Raw genomic sequence first — 23,532 nt, 5'->3', positions numbered from 1 at the left:
GGCGGTCTGGCCTGCTGCGGACTACGAAGAGGGATCCTTCCACACGCGGAGAGGCAGGCTCTCTCTTGCCTGCAGCGGGGGGCAGCTGCTGGCCGGCCAGCCTTCCATTTCTTCTTCTCTACCTTTCTGTGGCCTCTCCAGCTTCAGCCGCAGCAGCTCCTGCCCGCAGCCGGTAAGCGCCCCGCCTGTCCCTTCGTGCTCCCGTGCCGCGGGGAGAGGGAGGCCAGGCAGAGACAGCCCGTGCAAGCTTTCCTCGCCGGCGGCGTTTCCTCACCGGGAGGAAGCAACGAGCGCGGCGGCACCTGCCGCCGGTGCCGCACTGCCGTTACCGTCGGACGGCAGGTGCAGGACAGCGGCAGCCCCGCGCCGTCGCAGCCTCCGAGCTGCAGTACCGAACATTGGCCGCGAGGTGGCAGCGGCGAGCGCTTGGCACAAGGCGGCAGCGCGCACGGGCGGCACCGCAGCTGCAGTACCGAAGTCTGTTCAATAGGTGGCGGAAGAGAGCGCTGGCGAAACGCGCCGCCACAGCGCATGCGCGGCTCCGAGCTGCTGCCCGCGTTTTGGTTGCCAGGCGACAGCAGGAGCGCCGTAAACCGCGACGCCGCGCATGCGCGTTTGCCGAGGCGTCGTGTCGCGCTTTGGTTGCCAGGCAACAGTGGCCAGTGTCGTAAACGCGCCAAGGCACATGCGCGGTTGCCGATCTGCCGTAACACGTTTTGGTTGCTAGGCAACAGGAGGGGCCGTAAACCGCACCGCCACGCATGCGCGATTGCAGAGGCGTCGTGTCGCGCTTTGGTTGCCGGGCAACAGCAGCGAGCGCGGTAAACGGGCAAAGGCGCATGCGCCCTTTCCGAGCAGCCGTAAAGCGTTTTGGTTGCCGAGCAACAGAAGGAGCGCCGTAAACCGTGCCGTCACGCATGCGCTCTTGGGGATGCGCCGCGTCGCGCTTTGGTTGCCAGGCAACAGCGGCTAGCGCCGTAAAAGGCGCAATGCGCATGCGCCCTTGCTGAGCTGCCGTAACGGGTTTGGTTGCCGAGCAACAGAAGGAGCGCCGTAAACCGTGCCGTCACGCATGCGCTGTTGGGTAGGCGCCATGTCGCGCTTTGGTTGCCGGGCAACAGCGGCCAGCGCCGTAAAAGGCGCAGCGCGCATGCGCCCTTGCTGAGCTGCCGTAAAGCGTTTTGGTTGCCAGGCAACAGCAGGAGCATCGTAAACCGCGCCGTCACGCACGCGCTGTTGGGGAGGCGCCGTGTCGCGCTTTGGTTGCCGGGCAACAGCGGCAAGCGCCGCAAAAGGCGCAGCGCGCATGCTCCCTTGCCGAGCTGCCGTAAAGCGGTTTGGTTGCCCGGCAACAGGGTCGAGCACCGTCAACGCGCCGCCACGCATGCACAGCTGTCGAGCTGCTGTACCGCATCTTGGTTGCCCGGCAACAGCTGGAGCCCACCGACACACGCCACCGCGCATGCGCCCCTCCCCAACGCCAGTTCCCACCTTCGGTCACCGGGCAGCAGCATCCGCATCCCCGTAACGATCCTCTTCTGAGCAGCAGCTGGATGAGGGATGACTGACAGCTCAGCCCAGTAGAGACCAGCCACAGGCGGCAACTACTTACTGGGGGCACAGGGCTTACGTTGCCCTGCCCTTTCCCCACTCGCAGCCCGGGCAGTCACCTCCATCGCCCCCGTTCCAAAAAGCACCCGACTGGCTGGAGCGTTTACAGCAGTCAAGTGCAAACAACAGACAACTCGGGTGGTCGCTTCTGTCCCTGCCCCCCCACCCCATTATCTAGAGAGGAGAAGCAGCACAGGGACCTGCAAACGGCAGGGGGGAGGGGGGGGTGGTCCCCTGGAGCAAGCCCCAGGGACTGCTGTATCCCTCTGCATGTGGCATCAGGGTTGCGGGAGTGAAAGCAGCCAGTCAACAGCTGCTGGCGAGAGATTTAAAAAAAAAAAAAAAAAACATAACACCTGGTTCAGGTGACAGCCTGGAGGCAGGCCACAAGAGACCCAAAGCTGCTCTGTGCCAGAGGGGCAGCTCTGTCCAGCAGGAAACGCCGCGTCCCAGCGCACCAGATGCGAGCGGCCCACCTGCAAGCGAGCGATACCCTGGTGACCCTGGGGCTCGGTTGGGGTGGGCGCACCTTTCCTCACCTCCGTGCTATCGGAACTCTGCTCTCCTAATCCTGCACGCACGCAAGGCTTCTTGTGCGGGGCTTGTCTCGGATCGAAGACACGCTGCACGGTGTTACTTACCGCCCCGCCCTCCGGCGCGCAAAGTAATGCGACGTGAAGCAGGGAAAGCAAAGAGGCGTGTCGGGATATTAGTAGACCTCAGCAGACAACCGTAGAGCCCTCGAGGTTCCATCTTTGCTCCCTACAGGAGCGTGGCTCCGCACTCCTTGCCGCTCCCGCCAGCGAGCGTCACAATTGCCCTTTGCTGCCTGCAACACGCAGTACCTGCGCGGCCCCAGTACTACTGCCTACTACTATAGCGAGAGGCGCTCGCTATAAAGCGGCAATGAAGAACAAGGACGGCCCGTCAAGATAGCAGGAGGAACATAGAGAGCCTCCAGCATTAGCCAGGCAGGGCTTGCAACTCACCTCGTGTCGTGGTTTAACGCCAGCCAGCAACAAAGCCCCACGCGACCGCTCACTCGCTCCCCCGCCCCCAGTGGGACGGGGAGACAATCGGAAGGGCAAAAGCGAGAAAACTCATGGCTTGAAACGAAAACAGTTTAATCATTTAAAAGAAACAACAACAACTTGTAAAGAAAAGAAGAAAAAAAAAATGACAGAGAATGGGGTGCAGGCAGCATGCCAGGGGTCTGGAGCCTGACGGATGATGGGGGGGTGTGGAATATGGAGGAGGGAAAGGAATCTGGGGGAGGGGACAGGAGATAGAAGAGCAGGGCATGCGGGGGGAAACGGGACAGGAGATAGAAGAGCAGGGGATGCGGGGGGAAACAACTCGCGTGGGTTAAAAACTCGAATGGGTGAAGGGGGCGGGCTGGAGCAGCGGGGGGCATATATGGGGGAGAAACACACGCCGGGGAGAGGGTAGGTGAGGGTACAGAGGTGCATGGGGGGACATGGGTGGGGATGACCTACCCCAGGGAGTCCACCCAGGATGATCCACAGCAGGTAACTCACCTGGGATAACCCGCAACAGAGCATCCACACCAGATCATCCACGCTGGGAGGACCCCCAGCAACGCCCCTCAAACTGCCTCTGCTTCACCCCCAATCTTCCCCAAACTGGGGAGTTTCTTGCTTTTTCAAAATACTCAGTTTGGGGTGTGTTTCAGTGCTTTTCCACAACGTAAAAAGGGGTGATCTTTTGGTTGTGGGTTTGTGCATGAAAATGGGGTGGGTTTTTTGCTTTCCAGCTGCACAAATCCAGGCGGATTTGGCTTTCCCAGGAGTCCCAAAGTCGTTTGGTTTTTTCCGTTGCAGTCCCAGAATCAGAGGGTTTGGGGTTGTCCTGGTTTCGGCTGGAATAAAGTTCATTTTCTTCTGAGTAGCTGGTACAGGGCCATTTTGGAGTTAGGATGAGAATAATGTTGACAACACACCGATGCTGTAGTTGTTGCTAAGCAGTGTTTATACTAAGTCAAGGACCTTCCAGCTTCTCATACCGCCCTGCCAGCAGAGGCTGGGGGTGCACAAGAAGAGTCGCTGAGCTAAAGCAGGATTCCAGGCAAACAGGTCAGCTCGAAATACACCACCTCCTTTAAAAGTTAAGAGCGATTTGAACGCTTAAAATCAGCATTTACGCTAATCGATACCATTCTGAACACCTTCTTAGCATACAAGTAAACACTCTTGCCGGTGCTGGAAAACGTCTCCTCCCTTCCTTACAGCACTGCTGCAGGCAGATAACCCTGGGAGGCTGCGGGACGAGGTCGTACGCAATCAGAATCTACGCTTGCGGATCCACCGCAACAGCTACAGCCCTTGCGCTGCTGCTGCTGCTTTGCATCTTGCTTGTTTGGTGAATAAAGCTGAAAGTGAAGTGGAAAACTCCAAACAGCAAAATGAAAAATAAAGAATAAATCTCAATAATTCACTTTACACTAAAAAGGTGTGCCCATGTTTATATACATCCAATAAAAATACTTGTACTGTAAAAGTATTTGATTTTCCTTTTCCATTACCTTAACTTGCACAGCTCTGAATTCATACCATTAAATCATCTCTCCCCAAAGTACACAGTTATAACGTGACTAGGGGTTTTTGTGCGTGTTACAGAACGCGGAGGGACACCTGGCCAGCTGAGCTGCCCAAGAGAGGTGCTACTGAACCGCCAGGGAAACGCACCATTGAAAGCCAGACAGAAAGAAAGTACTTCAGAGCACTCCGTCAAAACATCAGGAAAAAAAACCCATAACATTCAGTTGCCTCTCTTTTTAAACATTTAGAAAAATACCTAAACTGCTTACATACACCTAACAAATCACATACTACAGCTATTTGGCAGTCGCAGTTTAAACAATGCAAGTCAATTTGTAAAATCCCCAGTGCTGCAATACCTCAGACTACCAAAAAGGACTGGCGGATTCCCTAATGCTTTTGGCAGTACCGAAGCATGCAGAGCAACACGTTTTCGTGTTATCTCGACTGTTACAACTGAGAAACCAAAGACCAGTGATGCCATCAACTTTAGGAAGATGGGCTGCGCTTGGGTCTTTGGAAGGAAATTGACCTTTTTTTTTTTTTCTTTTTTTTTTTAAAGAGAGTGAAAAGTCTCATTACTGATGACTTCTACTGTCAAGTCGATCACCTCTGAAGAGCCACTCTGATGGGAAGTTCATAAAACAAAATTTCTTTGAGAGAGAAAGACTTCCATTTTGGAAAATCTCTTTCCAACTGAAGTCAAAATTACACACTGTAGGTTAAAGGAAAAAATACATTACTGAAGCAGTAACTCATCAAAAACACCTCAGGACTCACTGTCACTAGTTACAAGGCTGCTAATGCTTCCCGGGAAAGCCTGGAAAACACACAGATGCGACGCCCGTTTGTCCTGTTTTGTCCACGTCTCTTCTTTGACCTTGATTGCTTTTAGTACAGATGCTAATTATCTCCGTAACGTTTTTGAGTACTACTATAAGATATTTAAAAAAAAAAATCATTGACTGTAAAAGCATAAAGCTTTTATCATGAAAACAAAGTCTGTTTCTTCTGAACAGCTGAACTCTTACGAACAGTTTCTTCCCTCTTTTAGTACAAAATTATTTTCACAGTATCGTTTACTAGCAAGCACACAGCAACAGAAGATTATGCTTTCAGGAAGAGAAAATAAACTGAGGGAAGTAAACTTTGTATAGGTGTAACATGCTCCGGAACAGAACTTATTTTTAGCATTTGTGTTAAAATATTTCACGTAAAAAAAAGTAGAAGGAGAGTTGGCACACTCTCAACGTTAAAGCCCATACCGCAAGTACCTTTGGAAAAATGCAGACACACGTCGTAGGCGTACCTTGTACTTGCAGGCCGCTACGGAATCTTTCCATCTGTCTCGTACCGTCACGGCAGAAGAAAGGGCAACCACGGCGAAACGGTGCCAGCTGACAGCCAGCTGAGAGAAGAAAAAAAAAAAAACATTAGCACAAAGCTGGGTAGGAATCCAAAGCTGCTGTCAGGCAGCACAAGAGCTCTGCAGGCTGGCACCAGTCAATATTGCACTCTCTAAAATCAAACAACAACAAAACAAAACCGTGACCCTGTAGCCTTCTTTTTTTTTTTTTCTTCTTCTTCTTTCAGAGCTCATCCCTGCCTCAGCATTTTGTCTTGTCAGAGCATGAAGCGCAGGTGATCCGTACCCTGACGACTTCCGTGTGCGCTGAATGCCTGTTCAGAAATAGTCCAGATCTGCAAGACTGGTGTCATTTATATGGTTTTAATCATCATAACTCAAATTTTATTTACTCATGCATTTGTGAGGAAACTAATTAACTTTTAGACACTGCCTCTCCTTTTTTTGGGGGGTGGGGGTGGAAATGCGTTAGAGACCGAAAAACATTACGATTCAGAGCTCCCAACCACGAGGGAGTGGTGGAGAAGTCAATGAAAGCAAAGACCAACAGCAGCAACATCAACTGAAAGTTGGCTTTAATTCCGATCACGTACTTAAGCGACTCTCCAACTCTATGCCTCGGTCCTAGGAATGACTAGGCCCTTTTTGGAAGGACAAACTTGTTTACTTAAAAGTCCTAGACTGAAGACTCCGCTGAACGGAATGGGGATGATTGTCCCACGGGACAACATGCCATCAACACTCTTAATGGGGAAGGAAAAAAAAAAAACCCAAATAAAAATCAAGTTTAAGTACCAGTTCCCCTCATGTTTCGCTCATTACATTTCTACTGGCATCTAGGTGCTCAAAATTGAACTACAGGGACACCACATATTCCTAAAAATTCACTTATACATAAAAAAGTAAAAGGCTATTTCCAACTTGCCCATCAAATCAGTATGAACAGAGAGAAGAGAAACACGCGACCTTGAAGGAGCTAACAGGCAGCTCTGAATTTACCAGACAGGAAATTTCATTCTTTCCCCTGAAACAAAAACACATCAAGGGACCAGTTCAGGAACAGGGCACGATCTGTTAACAGCAATTTTTCCATCACCTTTTCTGCACTAGCAGCAAATTTGCCTTCTCTGTGGGTTTAACGTGGAGCATCTGTAGCGCCCTCAAACTCGCAAGTGTTTCTCTCCGCTCCCCCAGCCCGATACGTGCGATTACCTGAGCAGCAAGCGGAATTGACCACGCAGGATTTTCTTCGTGTGATGCGGAAGGTGACGCTGGCAGAAGAGGAGACAAAGAAATGAACCTGCTTGTCACACCCAGCCAACGGTAAAAAGACAGGGGAGGATTCTGCCGGAAGGGCTCTGCACCCCAGGAGCTCCCGCCGGCCGGTTTCTCTCCCCTTTGCCCGGTACCGAGGGGACGACGACACCTCGCCCGCGCCCCCTCGCGGGGGGGGCTGCCCCAGGAGAGACGGGGGACCCCCACCTCGCTTCTGCCCGCGGGAACGGACCGGGAGAGACCCTCCACGCAGAGAGAGGAGCGCGGCGTGGATTGCATGCCCGAGGGAAGAGGCCGGGCTCCCCGCTGGCAGAAGGACAACTCACCTCCCTGCTGCTCGGAGCTGCTTGCTGCGGACAGCCCTGCCCGCGCCCGGCCGCTCTCCCGCCGTGCTGGGAGCGCAGTCCGGCCGACGGACGCTCCAGCGAAAAGACGCTCCAGCTAATCGCGCCTCCTGCTCCTTACAGCCGCAGGTACTTTTGCCTCTGGCTAATGCACGCTCCAGACAGCGGACACCCCGCCTCGTTCCAGCTCCCGCTTGCTACAGTTCTGGCTCCTTGAAGCCCCAGCTCCGCACTGAAGCTCCGGCTGATTTCAGCTGCTTCTCCTTACAAGCTCCAGCTACGTGCAACGGTCTGGGCTTTCCATAAGGTTGTGTATCAACTGCTGTCAAAACTGGAGCATTAGGATTAAACATCAGGGTTACACGCCAAATAAATATTCGTTAGTTTGCACGATTAATTACCTAACAACTATTCTGAGCAGCGCAGAAAGAAGAGCTGGACTCAAAGAGGGCACGGGGGGTCTGAAAAGCACCTTTCCCCCCCACAGACCATCACAGATGTTGAGTTCGGCCTGCTGCGTGCCGGACTCCCAAACTTCGGCGTCCGACACAACCAGACCCCCATCTCCGGGGAGGGTCCACGCACCCTGCCCGCCCCCCGCTTCCCCCCGCAGCCCCCAACACCCTCCCACCCGCCTGCAAAACCAGCCAAGCCGGCTCCCGCTTTTGGCCCCCACACCAGCTGACTCGGGGCCCATTTGGGAGCCAAAAAACCCGGCTGCTGAACCTGTTCTCAAGGCCCAAACACGCAGGGCCGGACCTCTGTTTCTGGGCCCAAAGCCACGCAGCTCGGTCTGTTTCCGAGCCCCCACATCAGCCACGCGAGCCTCTTGTCAAGACCCAGGAACAGAAAACTTGTTCTCCGTTTCTGACCCTGCAGTGCCCACGGACGACGCTGAGCGTAGCCACCCCACAGCCCTGCACCCCCGGGGCCCCACACGTAGTTTCGGGGAGTGCTCGGGACCTGCGGAGGGCCCGGCCCCACGCCTCTGCGGGGCAGCCCCAGCACAGGCAGGGCGTCGCTTCACGATTGCCGTTTCAGGCTTTATTTCCCCGCCACCACTGGCACGGCCAGGCCCCCACCCCAAACCCCCAGCCGAAGCACCCCCGCGGGCAGCCGGGCCCAGCCACCCAGAAAACAAGAAAACCAAAGAGGGTACAAGACAGAGACCGTGGGGAAAGGCAAGGAGAAGGACACAGAAACAGAGAGAGCGCGGGAGGGATAGGGAGCAGGACAGAGAGATGGAGCAAGAAAGGAAAAAAGGACGGGAGGCAGAACCAAGGGAAAGAGAGACAAGGACGGGGAGCAGGACAAAGGGACGGAAGAGGGAAAAAAAAAATAGCGACGGGCTGCAGGACAGAGATGAAGGGATTAAATAGACACAGGGAGCATGACAGAAGGACACAGAGAGACAAAAGGGACAAAGAGCAGGCCAGCATCGGAGGGGAAAAAACCAACTGCGATGGGCAGTGGGAGAGAGAGACGGAAAAAGGAAAAAGTACTGAGGAACAGAAAAAAGAAAGAAGCGACAGCTAGGCTAGCTGGACAGGCGGACACACTTAGAAAGGGCGGGAGAGGGAATGGGGCAGAGAAAGACAGACAGAAAAGGTAGCGAAAGAACGCAAGGCAGAGGAACAGCAAGGCGGGGCGGGGGGGAAGGGACAGGGGTCTGGGCAGAGATGGAGAAATAAGCAGCAGGGACAGAGGAGACAGAAAGAGGGACAGGGAACATGGCAGAGAAGGAAAAATCAGGACAGCGGCAGGACGGAGATAAAAAACTGGGACGGTCCTCAGGACAGAGAGGAATACGAATACGAGCAGGGAGCGGGACAAAGGGATACAGCGAGAAACGACGGGACAGGAAGCAAGACAGCGCGACAGACAAGAACAATGAGAAGGAGAGAGAGAGACACTGACAGAGACAGAGACCGTGAGAAGCACAGGGGGTTGGGAAACTTAGAAAGAGAGGTATCAGGAGCCCTGCAGACAGAGGGAGGGTGACTAAAAAAGGGGCAGGAAGCAGCACAAAGGGTCACAGAGAGTAAGAGACGAACAGGAAGGAGGACGGGGACAGCGAGATCCAGAATGACAAAAATAAACAGCAACAGCGAGCAAGACAAAGGGACAGACAGAGAAACAGAAAGTAGGAAGAAGAGAGATAGGAAGGCAGGGACACAGCGCGGCACGTACAGGCGCAGAGACGAAAAGAACGCCAGGGGAACAGGCCAGAGAAATTGGGAGGCAGGGAAAGAGGCGGATGCAGATCAGGACAAGGAGATGGAAAAGGAAAAAACAGCGACTGGCTGCAGGACAAAGACGGGGATGGGGGCGGGGGGGGAGAGGGAGAGGGAGCAGGACAAGAACGCAAAGAGAAAAAGAAAGGGGGGCAGTCGAATGAGAGAGAGAGAGAGAGGAAGGGGGGGAGGAAGAGGGAGCAGGACAAGAGAAGAGACAGAAGAGAGGAGGCACAGGGAAGCAAAATAAAAAAAAAAAAAAAGAGAAACCAAACGTCACAGCAGCATGAGAAAGCGAGGGGGTCAGGAGAGGGGGAGGGAGGGACCGGGAGGCACAAGAGGAGCGACAGGGCCCCGAGGGCCCAGGACTCACCACAGCTCTCGCTCTTGGAGCTGCCAGGAGACCTTGCCAGTTCAGACGCTTCTTTCTCCTTCTCTCCTCCCTTCCTCTTCTGTAACTCCAGTCGCTTGGCTGTCCTCCACATAACGGAACACGCGAGCGCCTCACAGCTCTTACGAGATGAGGCCTCCTAGACACGTAGCCTCGCTCGCTCGCTCACTATGTGGCCGTACCGCGCTGCTGGTCATGCATACAGACCCTGGCGGTCTAACCTGCTGTGGACTACGAGGCGGGATCCTCCCACACCCAGAGAGGCAGGTTCTCTCTTGCCTGCAGCGGGAGGCAGCTGCCAGCCAGATGGCCTGCCGTTTCTTCTTCTTTACCTTTCTGTGGCCTCTCCAGCTTCAGCAGCTCCCGTCCACAGCCAGTAAGCGCTCCGCCTGTCCCTCTGTGCTCCCGTGCCGCGAGGAGAGGGAGGCCAGGCAGAGACAGCCCACGCAAGCCTGAGGCTGCTGCAGTCAACGGCATCCCCGGGGACGAACGGACAACCGCACTCACAGCGTGACCTCTGGGAGAGGGAAAGAGGCAGCAGCCACCCTTATTACCGTAGCTCGACCCTGGCCGGAGCCCCTCCTTCCGCAGGGGCTTCCGCAGACGCCGCTCGTTCCCCGCGCCGCTGCTAACGGCACCCACGTTCAGGGAGACTCGAGAACATCGCAGGGCCAGCTTGCTGCCCTCACGACAGGGCTCGGGGGCTGCCTGCGGCTACAGCACAGGCAGGCTTCAGGGGAGGGGCTGGAGCTGGGGGCAGCCGCACGGGCCGAGCGAAGGCGCCGGGGGAGCTCCGGCGACTCGGGGAGGCGCCCGCTGGCCGCGCCTGGGGGGTGCCCGCCTCCGTCCCCTCTTCCCTTCTATCGGCTCTCGGGGAACTGCCGGGCGCTGCCCTGGCCCGGCTCGCCTCCGGCGGACCGGGAGCCTGCCGCGGCGGCCGCTTCGCAGCTTCCCGTCCCGCCAGCCCCGCGCGGCCAGCGGGCAGGAGGCACCCCCCGCCCCCGCCGGAGGGGATCGCTCGCCTCACCCGCGGTCCCGGCGCTCGCGCGCTGCCGCCGAGACCCGCGCCCTGCGCGCCACCACGCTGCTCCCAGGGACCGCGCGTGCGCCGGAGGGGTCAGAGCCGGCGAAGGAACGCCGGGCTGCCCCACGCGCAGGACGGCGCATGCGCCCGGGAGGCGCGGCCGCACGGCTGGTCGGGGAGCGGGCGCAGCGGGAAGCCCGCGGAAAACCACACGAAACCGGTAACGCTCCTGCGTCTGACCTTGTCGGACTCCGGGGGCCGCGGCGGCAGCGAGGACTACGCCGCGCCCGAGAGCCACGCTGCCGCCCGGCCGCCGAGTCCGCGAAAACTACAGCTCCCGGCATGCCCCGGGAGGCAGCCTGCCCTGCTGCCGGACCCCGAGGGGACGCCGCTTCCGTTTCCGCCCACCCCCACGCCGGCGCAGCCGCAGTTCCCGCCGAGCCCCCAGCGCCGCTCCGGGCAGCTCCGGCGCGCTTTCGCCGCCCGGCTCCGGCACGGCGCGGCACCCCCCGCCGCCGCTTCGGCACGGCGCGGCCCCGATGCCGCTCCGTGCGTCCCACACGGACCCCGCCGTCCTCCTCGGGGCTTTCCCCGGAACCCGCCGGCCGACTGCGCAGCCCCGCCACGGGGCCCGGTGAGCACCCCCCCGCGCGCACGTGCTCCCAGCCGCCCTGTGAGCCCCCCCCCCCCCTCGCGCGCGCTCCCAGCCACCCTGTGAGCCCCCCCCCCCGCGCATGTGCTCCCAGCCCCCCTGTGAGCCCCCAGGGCTCGGCCTCGGCACCGGCGGCCCCCACCCCCCCCGGGCCACCCCCGCCCCCGACGTTCGCGGCCCGAGGGGCGCCCGGCCCCGCTCACCTTCTCCCGAGGGGCAGCCGCACCCCGGCCGCCGCTCCGCTCCTGCCTGGGCTCCCACCGGCCCCGCCCCGGCCCCTCCCCCGGCAGCCCCCCCTGGCCAGGGAGGGGCCGTCCCCATCAGCCTCACTGCCCGCACCTGCGGCTCCTCCAGCCCCGGCCCGCAGCTGTGGTACCCAAATCCGGAACAAAACTCCTCGACACCAATGTGAACTTAAGCAGCAGGCACTTCCTTGATTGAATGAAAGATGTCAAGAGTCAGCTGATTGGGAAGAGCTGTTAACTGGGGTCAAAATACAGATTTTAATACCCCTCTTATTTTAGTTCTAAGACTTGGCCATTGCCAGGTATCATCTTTTCCATTTACCCAGGTCCACCAGCGAGGCCACAAGGGAGATTTCTTCCAGAGAGAGGATAGAGTTATTAAGTCTAAAAGTCCACGATTTGCCTTTCTCCTTCATGAAAAGGTGAGTGGATCATATATCGTCACTAGTCACCCAAACAGTTAAGCCTGAACTTTTCACCTGTCCTTTAATACAGTCAACTCCAAGCTAAATTTTTTCCGTTTGGTCCCGAAGAGGGGACCAAAGATCATGTCAAATATTATTATACTTTCTACAAATACATCCCCATCTTAGAGCTTTAGCTACTAGAGAAAGTCTTTGGAGTTTGGGGTCAGAAGAGCTGCAAGTATAAACCTTCATTCAGCTCTGTTTAGGATGTGTGATTTTTCTCTGGTTGTCTAAACCAGTCTAAATTTCCATAGATGGTCCCGACTCTGGGTGGCTCGAACAAGGATCCTGGAACTCCAGTAAATTCTAGACATCGTTTTATATTTTAAATATGATCCAAAGTTCCTTTTTGCACTTGTCTCTACGGTTTTGGCAACTGACAGCCCCAAGGGCTGCTTGTACAAGTTTCTCCCGAAGGGCGATTAAATGAATTCTTTTGTCCATGAGGTGGATGGTTTGGTAATGTTATAATTCACAACGCTGTAATTCCTTCTTTCAAATTTAAAAAAAAAAAAATTGCCTTTTAAATCCATCCCATTTAATTTGCTAAAATGATTCTCATTGTTCTGCATCTTTTCTCAAGTTTTGGTTAAATTCAATGTCAGTATTCTCCACGGAACTAGATTTTCATCTGACTTTGGAATCGGAAGGCAGGCTGTTACTGAGGTTAAATTTTGTGTCTTTACAAAACTTTGAATCAGTTACAAAACTAGATTTTTTTTTTTTTTAATCCAAATTACAAAAACGGTTAATCTCAAGATTAATAGCTCAAACAATAATTGTTTCATTTTGTTTATCTCATGTTTAGAACCCCTCAAAAAAAATGCATACGCCCTCTAAACACAAAAAGATTATTGCCCTCGACAATATTCCTAAGAGCAACCCCAATATTATCAACTTTACACAGCTGTTTTCCCAAACAGATAACGTGAAACTTACTTATAGATTTTCAGTTTGAAAGGGCCAGTTTCTTTAGACTTCCGGTTTCTTGTTGGTGCTTTCTTTATTCTTGAATAATGAAGCCAAGGTTCTTCTCCCAGACCTTTACTGCTATAAGGGTTGTTAAAATGACTCGAGACGGTCCTTTCCGCTTCTCAGTGATTTTATAGATATTCAATCTCCTGGTCGGAAGGGATGCGCTGCTGCGTCCAGTTCTAAGGGTCCAGCTGTGGAGACATACTGACAAAGCTCTTGAAAAGAATTGCTTAAAGAAATCATAACACCTTTTAAAAACATATCTCCAAAGGCACTCAAGATACTCAGAACATAGGACTCTTGATATGGTCTTTCATACAACATTTCATAATGACTTAAATTTTCTTTCTCTCCTGGCTATACTCTGATTCTTAATAGAGCCATGGGTAATGCTTTAACCCATGTGAGGAGTGAGGTTTCCTGACAAATTTTACTCGACTGTTGCTTAAGGGTATAGTTCATTCTCAATCTCTCTCTCTCTCTCCGCCCCCCTCTCTCTGCCCCCCCCCCCGGCCCCCCCACTTGCTTGTGGTCTATATGGGGTGTGATAGTCTCAATCTATAGATAATACTTTGCTCAACTTGTCTCACAATCTTTGCTATAAAATGAGGGCCATTGTCAGATGACATTCCTACAGGCACCCCATATTTTGGTATTATCTCTTTGAGCAAGACTTTGAGTACTTCCCTTGCTTTGTTGGTGCGACAAGGGAAAGCCTCGGGCCACCCAGTAAAGATAGCAACTAAAACTAGGATAGATCCTTCTTTTCAAGGCAATTCTATAAAATCAATTTGCTAATATTCTCCTAAAAATTTTCCTTATTTCATAATCCCAAAGATGATCTTAGTACTGATTCGGGGATATTTTTATATATAAATTTCACATCCGCTTCTAATTGTTTAAACAATCTTTGACATATTTCACTTTCTGTTCCCCAGTATACTTTGTGATGTTCAGCTCGGGCAATTTCTCTTATTATTGTGGGTGGGACTATTATTTGACCTGTCGGTGTTACAGCCTATCCTGTTTCATTTTGTTAGCCTGCGATCTAATAATTAATTCTTCATCTTTTTCGTTATAATTTGGAGTTTCTTTAGGCAATTTTATACTTTTCTCTGGAACTAGTGCTAGGATGCCTTTTTCCGCAGCCTCTTTAGCAGCTTTATCAGCCAGTCGGTTACCTGCGTTCGGACCGGTCTTACCTAACTGATGTGCTTTACAGTGCATTATCGTGACTGCTGTTGGTTTTTGAATGGTTTCTAACAATTTCGGTGTTTGTTCTGCGTGCTGAATGGTGGTTCCTCGTGCAGATAACGGTCCTCTTTCTCTCCGTATCGCTCCATGTGCACGTACTACTCCAAAAGCGTACTTTGAGTCTGTCCAAGTGTTGACTCGCTTTCCTTGACTTGGTTCCAGAGCTCGAAGAAGAGCTATCGATTCAGCCTTTTGGGCAGATATCGTCGAAGGCAAAGTTGGCAACGCAATTACCTCCTCGGTAGTTACTGTCTGTCTTGATAAACGTTTTCCTTCACAGACGGAACCGCTTCCGTCGGCATATAGTTCCCAATCTGTTTCTTCTAGCGGCACATCTCAGAGATCCAGTCAGCTGGAGTAAACTCTTTCGATTGTCTGCAAGCAGTCACGTTCCAGTTCTCCTTTAACTTGATCAGTTGTTGAAAACGCAACAGGGTTAACGGCGGTAGTAGTTTTTAGGTAAACATCATCTTGTTCCAGCAACGCCACTTGGTATTTCAGCATCCTGCTAGGGGATAACCAATGCCCCCCTTTCTGTTTTAGCACAACAGTTATCGTATGGGAAACGTACAGTAATCCTTTGTCCTCTAATCCTTTGTCCTCAGGTGAACTTACGAGCTTCCTGGATCAGTAGCACAGTTGCAGCGACGGCTCTCGGACGACCAGAGCATCCCAGACTCACATTACCTAATCGCTTCGAGAAGTAGGCCACGGCTCGCCCACTTGGCCCTAAATATTGCGCCAGGATACCCAGAGCTATACCTTTTCTTTCACGAGCAAAAAGTTCAAGTGTCTTTGTGAGATCTGGCAGGCCTAGGGCTGGCACCCCGATTACAGCCTGTTTCCATTCTTGGAAAGTAGCTTTCTCGGCATCGGTACGATCCGTTGTTTGAGGTTTTGAGCTGCTCCTATAAAGGTCGGGCCAGCAAGCCACAATTTATAATCTACAGGTGACACCACTCAACCATTCCCGGAAATGCTCGTCATTCATTTTTTTAGTCTTGGGTTCGGGGAGACGACAAATTGCCTCTTTTCTCTCAGTTCCCAATTGTCTCTGTCCTTTTAGGATTTTAAAACTCATTTAAATAAGTTTCTTCTTTCTGGGTTATCTGGTTTTTTTCTTTTGACACTCGATATCCACTGATTCCCCAAAAGTTCAAAAAGTTAATAGTTAACTTTGTGCATCGTTCTTCCGTCTCAGCTACACTTAACAGATCATCCATATATTTCAGCAAGATTTCTTGATTATTTTCTTTCTGCCAAATCCCTACTTCTCGTGCCAATTGACTTCCAAACACGGTAAGACTATTCTTAAAGCCTTGAGGCAAGACTGTCCACGTATATTGTGGTTTTTCTCCCAGTCTCAGGATTTTCCCATTCCAAAGCAAAAACCTCTTGACTATCAGGATCCAAGGGAATACGGAAAAAGGCATCTTTTCCCTCTAACACTGTGAACCATTCTTGTTTCTCCGTTAGGGTTGTTAACAAAGCATAAGGATTTGCTACTACCGGATGAATATCTTGTACTATTTGATTTATTGCTCTGAGGAGGTCTTGAACTAATCTATCATCTTTTTCATTAGCCTTTTAACAGGCGAGATGGGGGTGTTATATCTGGATTCACATTCTATTAACAATTTGTATCTTAAAAATTTTTGTATTACCATTACTAACCCTTTCCGACTTTCCGGTTTTAGGGGGTATCGTTTAATTCTTACCGGATTCGATCCTGGCTTTAAATCAACTCTCACAGGTTCTGCTTTTTGGATTTACCGGGAGCTTCCCAGTCCAGACGATTGGAATTACAGCATTATACTTTGACTGGTATAATCTTCCGCTGTCGGTAAGCGTCCTGTTAACAACAAAGCCACTGCTTCGATACGTTTAGTTTCTGGAATTAAAGTTTTAATCTCTCCATTTTTAAATTTAATTTCTGCCTCTAAGTTCTCAGATAGATCTCTCCTTAACAGGATTTTAGGAGAATTTGGCACATAACAAAAACTGCTGAGTGACCCGTTGCTTTCCTAATTTCATTGTTAAAGATTTAAAGAAGGGTCTAGTTTCTCGTTCACTTGTTGCACCGACACCACCAATTTCTTCAAAACTTAACTCTCCCTCTAAGGTATTTAAAACTGAAAAGGTGACCCGAGTGTCAATTCAAATTCAATTTTCTGTTCTCCCAGTTTAGCTGTAACCAGAGGTTCTGCTGGGAGACTCCCCTCCGGTCCCCGTCAGATACGTTCACTTAAAAAGAACAAATCTACATATGGCACTTTATTCCATTTACTCTCTCTCCTACAAAACAACAGGAACTGCAATATAATATGGTAACTCCAAGTTCTGTTTGTTTACCATTTTTCCTGCAATTCACCCCAATGTGCCAATAAACGTCCCAACGGTGATGTTTTTGGTAACTTTTCTTCAGCAGTTCTATTTCCTGCACTCTTATTCTTAAACAATTTTGCTAATGCCATTATACTTATATACATTCAAGTACCAAATACCAAACAAATGCAAATGACAATTGTCCCAAATAATACACAAAGTCCAACCCAGCAATAGCTTTCGCTTATGACTTACGGGCAGACGCCTAGGCTTCCGCTGCAGACGGGTACCCTCCAAGCCCCAACCCTGCGAAGCTTTCGCCGCGCCTCACGGGCAGGCTTTCCAAACCAATTCCAAAGAAGCAGCGCCTTACCTTTTTTCCAGGCAACGCTGCGAGGAGCTCTGCGAGTCGAGGGTGATGGTTCTCCCCGAGAATACCTCGGTGCCGGCCGGAGTTCGATCGACGCTCGATCTCGTCCGGTCTCACTCGCAAGGTCCCATCTGGGTCGCCGAAACCGTTACCGAAATCCGGAATAAAACTCCTTAACACCAACGTGAAGTTAAGAAGCAGGCACTTTGTTTATCGCAGCGCTGGGGACACGGGGGATCGCTCCTCCAAAGGCGTGTCCCGCTTAGTATCAAAATCCATCCGTTTTTACAGGCTTTTCTTGTCAGGTCATTGTTACCTAAGCTCCTTCCGTAAAAATGCATACTCTGCTCGTTCTTAAATTTAACCTTTATAATGATCGGTCCTTTGATTATATAACCTTATCAATGTTCTTATTTAAAAACAATCATTGGCCAGTTACACTTAGCTCTGCTGACTGGAATCTTCGATACTCAAATCGAGATGGGAAGGGTAAGGGGGTTTCCAAGCAGCAAACTGGTGTCCATGACGGTTTCCTTAGTTTCCTGAAACAGAACGTAGAAAAACCAGTAACTTCCTGGTGAGGTTTCTAGGGTTAGCTATTTCAAACTTTAACAATATTAAGGTTCCTAGAGTCACGCGAACACAGTTCCTAAAGTTTCTATGGCTACGTTTCAAACTTAACGATCCTATACGTTATGCTTCACAATTTTACTTCTTAATCAAACCTAACTCTTCTATGGGATTAAATTTTGATTTCTTTACCAGAATATTTGCAACAGCTGGAGCCCAGCAGGAACGGGGGGAGGGGGGGGGGGTGCACGGCCCGACCCCCCCCCAGCGCCTCACCTCCTCCTCCCCTGGGCTCCCTCACGGCCCCTCGCCTCGTGCAAAGGGAGCGCAAACGCAGCCCGGAGGGCAAAGGGGACGGGCGGCCAGCGTTTATTCAGTCAGTCGCGTGCCTATCGAGTCCTGCCAGCGAGTCTGCTCCGGGTCTCGGGGCGCCCCCCGGCGCCCCCCCTGCCCCTCGGACACCTCTGATAGCCTATTTCCATACATTCTGTGTGGCACGTCTAAATATTGGGATGGTTTTAATATTTTGTACCAGCTGTGGAAACTGGTTTGCTGCTAGGTGACTGCAAAAGTGAGATTTGGTAAATAATTATTAGAAATCTTATACTAACACTACGACTGAAACAATAGACAAAAGTATAGCCAAGCAATTAACTAGCAGAGGTAGGTACTCCTAAGTTTTGCAGTTCTTTGCTCTTATGACTAGATGTTCCTGTACGCTAGATGAGAACAATGCTGAAACTGACCACAGGTGATTGAAACTGCGTTAAGCTTCAAGATCAAAGAACAAGGACAAGAATAAAGACTTCGGGGACAGCCAGCAAGAACTTCCAATGGGTCGGTGGTTGCAAAAGCAGCCCTTCGTCTCAAATGGATCCTTCACGGCGCGCGATCGGATGTAGGCAGTACTACGATAATCGGTTGCCATCGTTTTTACGTATATGTATACTAATCTGATTAACATGCAATTAGTTATTCTGTATAACCTGTTTGTGCTAAAGCTGTGGCATGCACGCTAGGTGCAACTATCCCCCGTGCATCCAGCGCTGCAATGAAGAACGCCTGCTTTCTAAAACTCCAAAACGAGTCTTAGGGAGTTTCTTCGACCGGCTTTTCCGTATCAGGGGTACAAGGGAGGAAAGGAAAAAGAAAAAAAAAAAAAGGCAGCGGTGTGGGAAAGAGAGGGGCCCAGGGGAGGGGCAGGGAGGGACCAGAACGCGGAAGAGGGGAGGCAGGGCCCCGAGGGCCCGGGGCTCGCCACAGCTCTTGTTCTTGGCACTGCCAGGAGAATTTGCCAGTTCAGACGCTCCTTTCTGCTCCTCTCCCGCTCCCCTCCTCTTCTGTAACTCCGGCGGCGCGGCCGTCCTCCCCCTAGGAGAACACGCGTCTCATAGGTCTTGCAAGACGAGGCCTCCTAGGCACGGAGCCTCGCTCGCTCGCACGCTACGTGGCCGTACGGCACCGTCGGTGCTGCGTACGGACCCTGCGGTGCACCTGGGCGGTCTGGCCTGCTGCGGACTACGAAGAGGGATCCTTCCACACGCGGAGAGGCAGGCTCTCTCTTGCCTGCAGCGGGGGGCAGCTGCTGGCCGGCCAGCCTTCCATTTCTTCTTCTCTACCTTTCTGTGGCCTCTCCAGCTTCAGCCGCAGCAGCTCCTGCCCGCAGCCGGTAAGCGCCCCGCCTGTCCCTTCGTGCTCCCGTGCCGCGGGGAGAGGGAGGCCAGGCAGAGACAGCCCGTGCAAGCTTTCCTCGCCGGCGGCGTTTCCTCACCGGGAGGAAGCAACGAGCGCGGCGGCACCTGCCGCCGGTGCCGCACTGCCGTTACCGTCGGACGGCAGGTGCAGGACAGCGGCAGCCCCGCGCCGTCGCAGCCTCCGAGCTGCAGTACCGAACATTGGCCGCGAGGTGGCAGCGGCGAGCGCTTGGCACAAGGCGGCAGCGCGCACGGGCGGCACCGCAGCTGCAGTACCGAAGTCTGTTCAATAGGTGGCGGAAGAGAGCGCTGGCGAAACGCGCCGCCACCGCGCATGCGCGGCTCCGAGCTGCTGCCCGCGTTTTGGTTGCCAGGCGACAGCAGGAGCGCCGTAAACCGCGACGCCGCGCATGCGCGTTTGCCGAGGCGTCGTGTCGCGCTTTGGTTGCCAGGCAACAGTGGCCAGTGTCGTAAACGCGCCAAGGCACATGCGCGGTTGCCGATCTGCCGTAACACGTTTTGGTTGCTAGGCAACAGGAGGGGCCGTAAACCGCACCGCCACGCATGCGCGATTGCAGAGGCGTCGTGTCGCGCTTTGGTTGCCGGGCAACAGCAGCGAGCGCGGTAAACGGGCAAAGGCGCATGCGCCCTTTCCGAGCAGCCGTAAAGCGTTTTGGTTGCCGAGCAACAGAAGGAGCGCCGTAAACCGTGCCGTCACGCACGCGCTGTTGGGGAGGCGCCGTGTCGCGCTTTGGTTGCCGGGCAACAGCGGCAAGCGCCGCAAAAGGCGCAGCGCGCATGCTCCCTTGCCGAGCTGCCGTAAAGCGGTTTGGTTGCCCGGCAACAGGGTCGAGCACCGTCAACGCGCCGCCACGCATGCACAGCTGTCGAGCTGCTGTACCGCATCTTGGTTGCCCGGCAACAGCTGGAGCCCACCGACACACGCCACCGCGCATGCGCCCCTCCCCAACGCCAGTTCCCACCTTCGGTCACCGGGCAGCAGCATCCGCATCCCCGTAACGATCCTCTTCTGAGCAGCAGCTGGATGAGGGATGACTGACAGCTCAGCCCAGTAGAGACCAGCCACAGGCGGCAACTACTTACTGGGGGCACAGGGCTTACGTTGCCCTGCCCTTTCCCCACTCGCAGCCCGGGCAGTCACCTCCATCGCCCCCGTTCCAAAAAGCACCCGACTGGCTGGAGCGTTTACAGCAGTCAAGTGCAAACAACAGACAACTCGGGTGGTCGCTTCTGTCCCTGCCCCCCCACCCCATTATCTAGAGAGGAGAAGCAGCACAGGGACCTGCAAACGGCAGGGGGGAGGGGGGGGTGGTCCCCTGGAGCAAGCCCCAGGGACTGCTGTATCCCTCTGCATGTGGCATCAGGGTTGCGGGAGTGAAAGCAGCCAGTCAACAGCTGCTGGCGAGAGATTTAAAAAAAAAAAAAAAAAACATAACACCTGGTTCAGGTGACAGCCTGGAGGCAGGCCACAAGAGACCCAAAGCTGCTCTGTGCCAGAGGGGCAGCTCTGTCCAGCAGGAAACGCCGCGTCCCAGCGCACCAGATGCGAGCGGCCCACCTGCAAGCGAGCGATACCCTGGTGACCCTGGGGCTCGGTTGGGGTGGGCGCACCTTTCCTCACCTCCGTGCTATCGGAACTCTGCTCTCCTAATCCTGCACGCACGCAAGGCTTCTTGTGCGGGGCTTGTCTCGGATCGAAGACACGCTGCACGGTGTTACTTACCGCCCCGCCCTCCGGCGCGCAAAGTAATGCGACGTGAAGCAGGGAAAGCAAAGAGGCGTGTCGGGATATTAGTAGACCTCAGCAGACAACCGTAGAGCCCTCGAGGTTCCATCTTTGCTCCCTACAGGAGCGTGGCTCCGCACTCCTTGCCGCTCCCGCCAGCGAGCGTCACAATTGCCCTTTGCTGCCTGCAACACGCAGTACCTGCGCGGCCCCAGTACTACTGCCTACTACTATAGCGAGAGGCGCTCGCTATAAAGCGGCAATGAAGAACAAGGACGGCCCGTCAAGATAGCAGGAGGAACATAGAGAGCCTCCAGCATTAGCCAGGCAGGGCTTGCAACTCACCTCGTGTCGTGGTTTAACGCCAGCCAGCAACAAAGCCCCACGCGACCGCTCACTCGCTCCCCCGCCCCCAGTGGGACGGGGAGACAATCGGAAGGGCAAAAGCGAGAAAACTCATGGCTTGAAACGAAAACAGTTTAATCATTTAAAAGAAACAACAACAACTTGTAAAGAAAAGAAGAAAAAAAAAATGACAGAGAATGGGGTGCAGGCAGCATGCCAGGGGTCTGGAGCCTGACGGATGATGGGGGGGTGTGGAATATGGAGGAGGGAAAGGAATCTGGGGGAGGGGACAGGAGATAGAAGAGCAGGGCATGCGGGGGGAAACGGGACAGGAGATAGAAGAGCAGGGGATGCGGGGGGAAACAACTCGCGTGGGTTAAAAACTCGAATGGGTGAAGGGGGCGGGCTGGAGCAGCGGGGGGCATATATGGGGGAGAAACACACGCCGGGGAGAGGGTAGGTGAGGGTACAGAGGTGCATGGGGGGACATGGGTGGGGATGACCTACCCCAGGGAGTCCACCCAGGATGATCCACAGCAGGTAACTCACCTGGGATAACCCGCAACAGAGCATCCACACCAGATCATCCACGCTGGGAGGACCCCCAGCAACGCCCCTCAAACTGCCTCTGCTTCACCCCCAATCTTCCCCAAACTGGGGAGTTTCTTGCTTTTTCAAAATACTCAGTTTGGGGTGTGTTTCAGTGCTTTTCCACAACGTAAAAAGGGGTGATCTTTTGGTTGTGGGTTTGTGCATGAAAATGGGGTGGGTTTTTTGCTTTCCAGCTGCACAAATCCAGGCGGATTTGGCTTTCCCAGGAGTCCCAAAGTCGTTTGGTTTTTTCCGTTGCAGTCCCAGAATCAGAGGGTTTGGGGTTGTCCTGGTTTCGGCTGGAATAAAGTTCATTTTCTTCTGAGTAGCTGGTACAGGGCCATTTTGGAGTTAGGATGAGAATAATGTTGACAACACACCGATGCTGTAGTTGTTGCTAAGCAGTGTTTATACTAAGTCAAGGACCTTCCAGCTTCTCATACCGCCCTGCCAGCAGAGGCTGGGGGTGCACAAGAAGAGTCGCTGAGCTAAAGCAGGATTCCAGGCAAACAGGTCAGCTCGAAATACACCACCTCCTTTAAAAGTTAAGAGCGATTTGAACGCTTAAAATCAGCATTTACGCTAATCGATACCATTCTGAACACCTTCTTAGCATACAAGTAAACACTCTTGCCGGTGCTGGAAAACGTCTCCTCCCTTCCTTACAGCACTGCTGCAGGCAGATAACCCTGGGAGGCTGCGGGACGAGGTCGTACGCAATCAGAATCTACGCTTGCGGATCCACCGCAACAGCTACAGCCCTTGCGCTGCTGCTGCTGCTTTGCATCTTGCTTGTTTGGTGAATAAAGCTGAAAGTGAAGTGGAAAACTCCAAACAGCAAAATGAAAAATAAAGAATAAATCTCAATAATTCACTTTACACTAAAAAGGTGTGCCCATGTTTATATACATCCAATAAAAATACTTGTACTGTAAAAGTATTTGATTTTCCTTTTCCATTACCTTAACTTGCACAGCTCTGAATTCATACCATTAAATCATCTCTCCCCAAAGTACACAGTTATAACGTGACTAGGGGTTTTTGTGCGTGTTACAGAACGCGGAGGGACACCTGGCCAGCTGAGCTGCCCAAGAGAGGTGCTACTGAACCGCCAGGGAAACGCACCATTGAAAGCCAGACAGAAAGAAAGTACTTCAGAGCACTCCGTCAAAACATCAGGAAAAAAAACCCATAACATTCAGTTGCCTCTCTTTTTAAACATTTAGAAAAATACCTAAACTGCTTACATACACCTAACAAATCACATACTACAGCTATTTGGCAGTCGCAGTTTAAACAATGCAAGTCAATTTGTAAAATCCCCAGTGCTGCAATACCTCAGACTACCAAAAAGGACTGGCGGATTCCCTAATGCTTTTGGCAGTACCGAAGCATGCAGAGCAACACGTTTTCGTGTTATCTCGACTGTTACAACTGAGAAACCAAAGACCAGTGATGCCATCAACTTTAGGAAGATGGGCTGCGCTTGGGTCT

This window comes from Haliaeetus albicilla, chromosome 4, assembly GCF_947461875.1.
Source record: "Haliaeetus albicilla chromosome 4, bHalAlb1.1, whole genome shotgun sequence".
Lineage (NCBI taxonomy): Eukaryota > Metazoa > Chordata > Aves > Accipitriformes > Accipitridae > Haliaeetus > Haliaeetus albicilla.
This window is presented reverse-complemented; position numbering follows the sequence as displayed.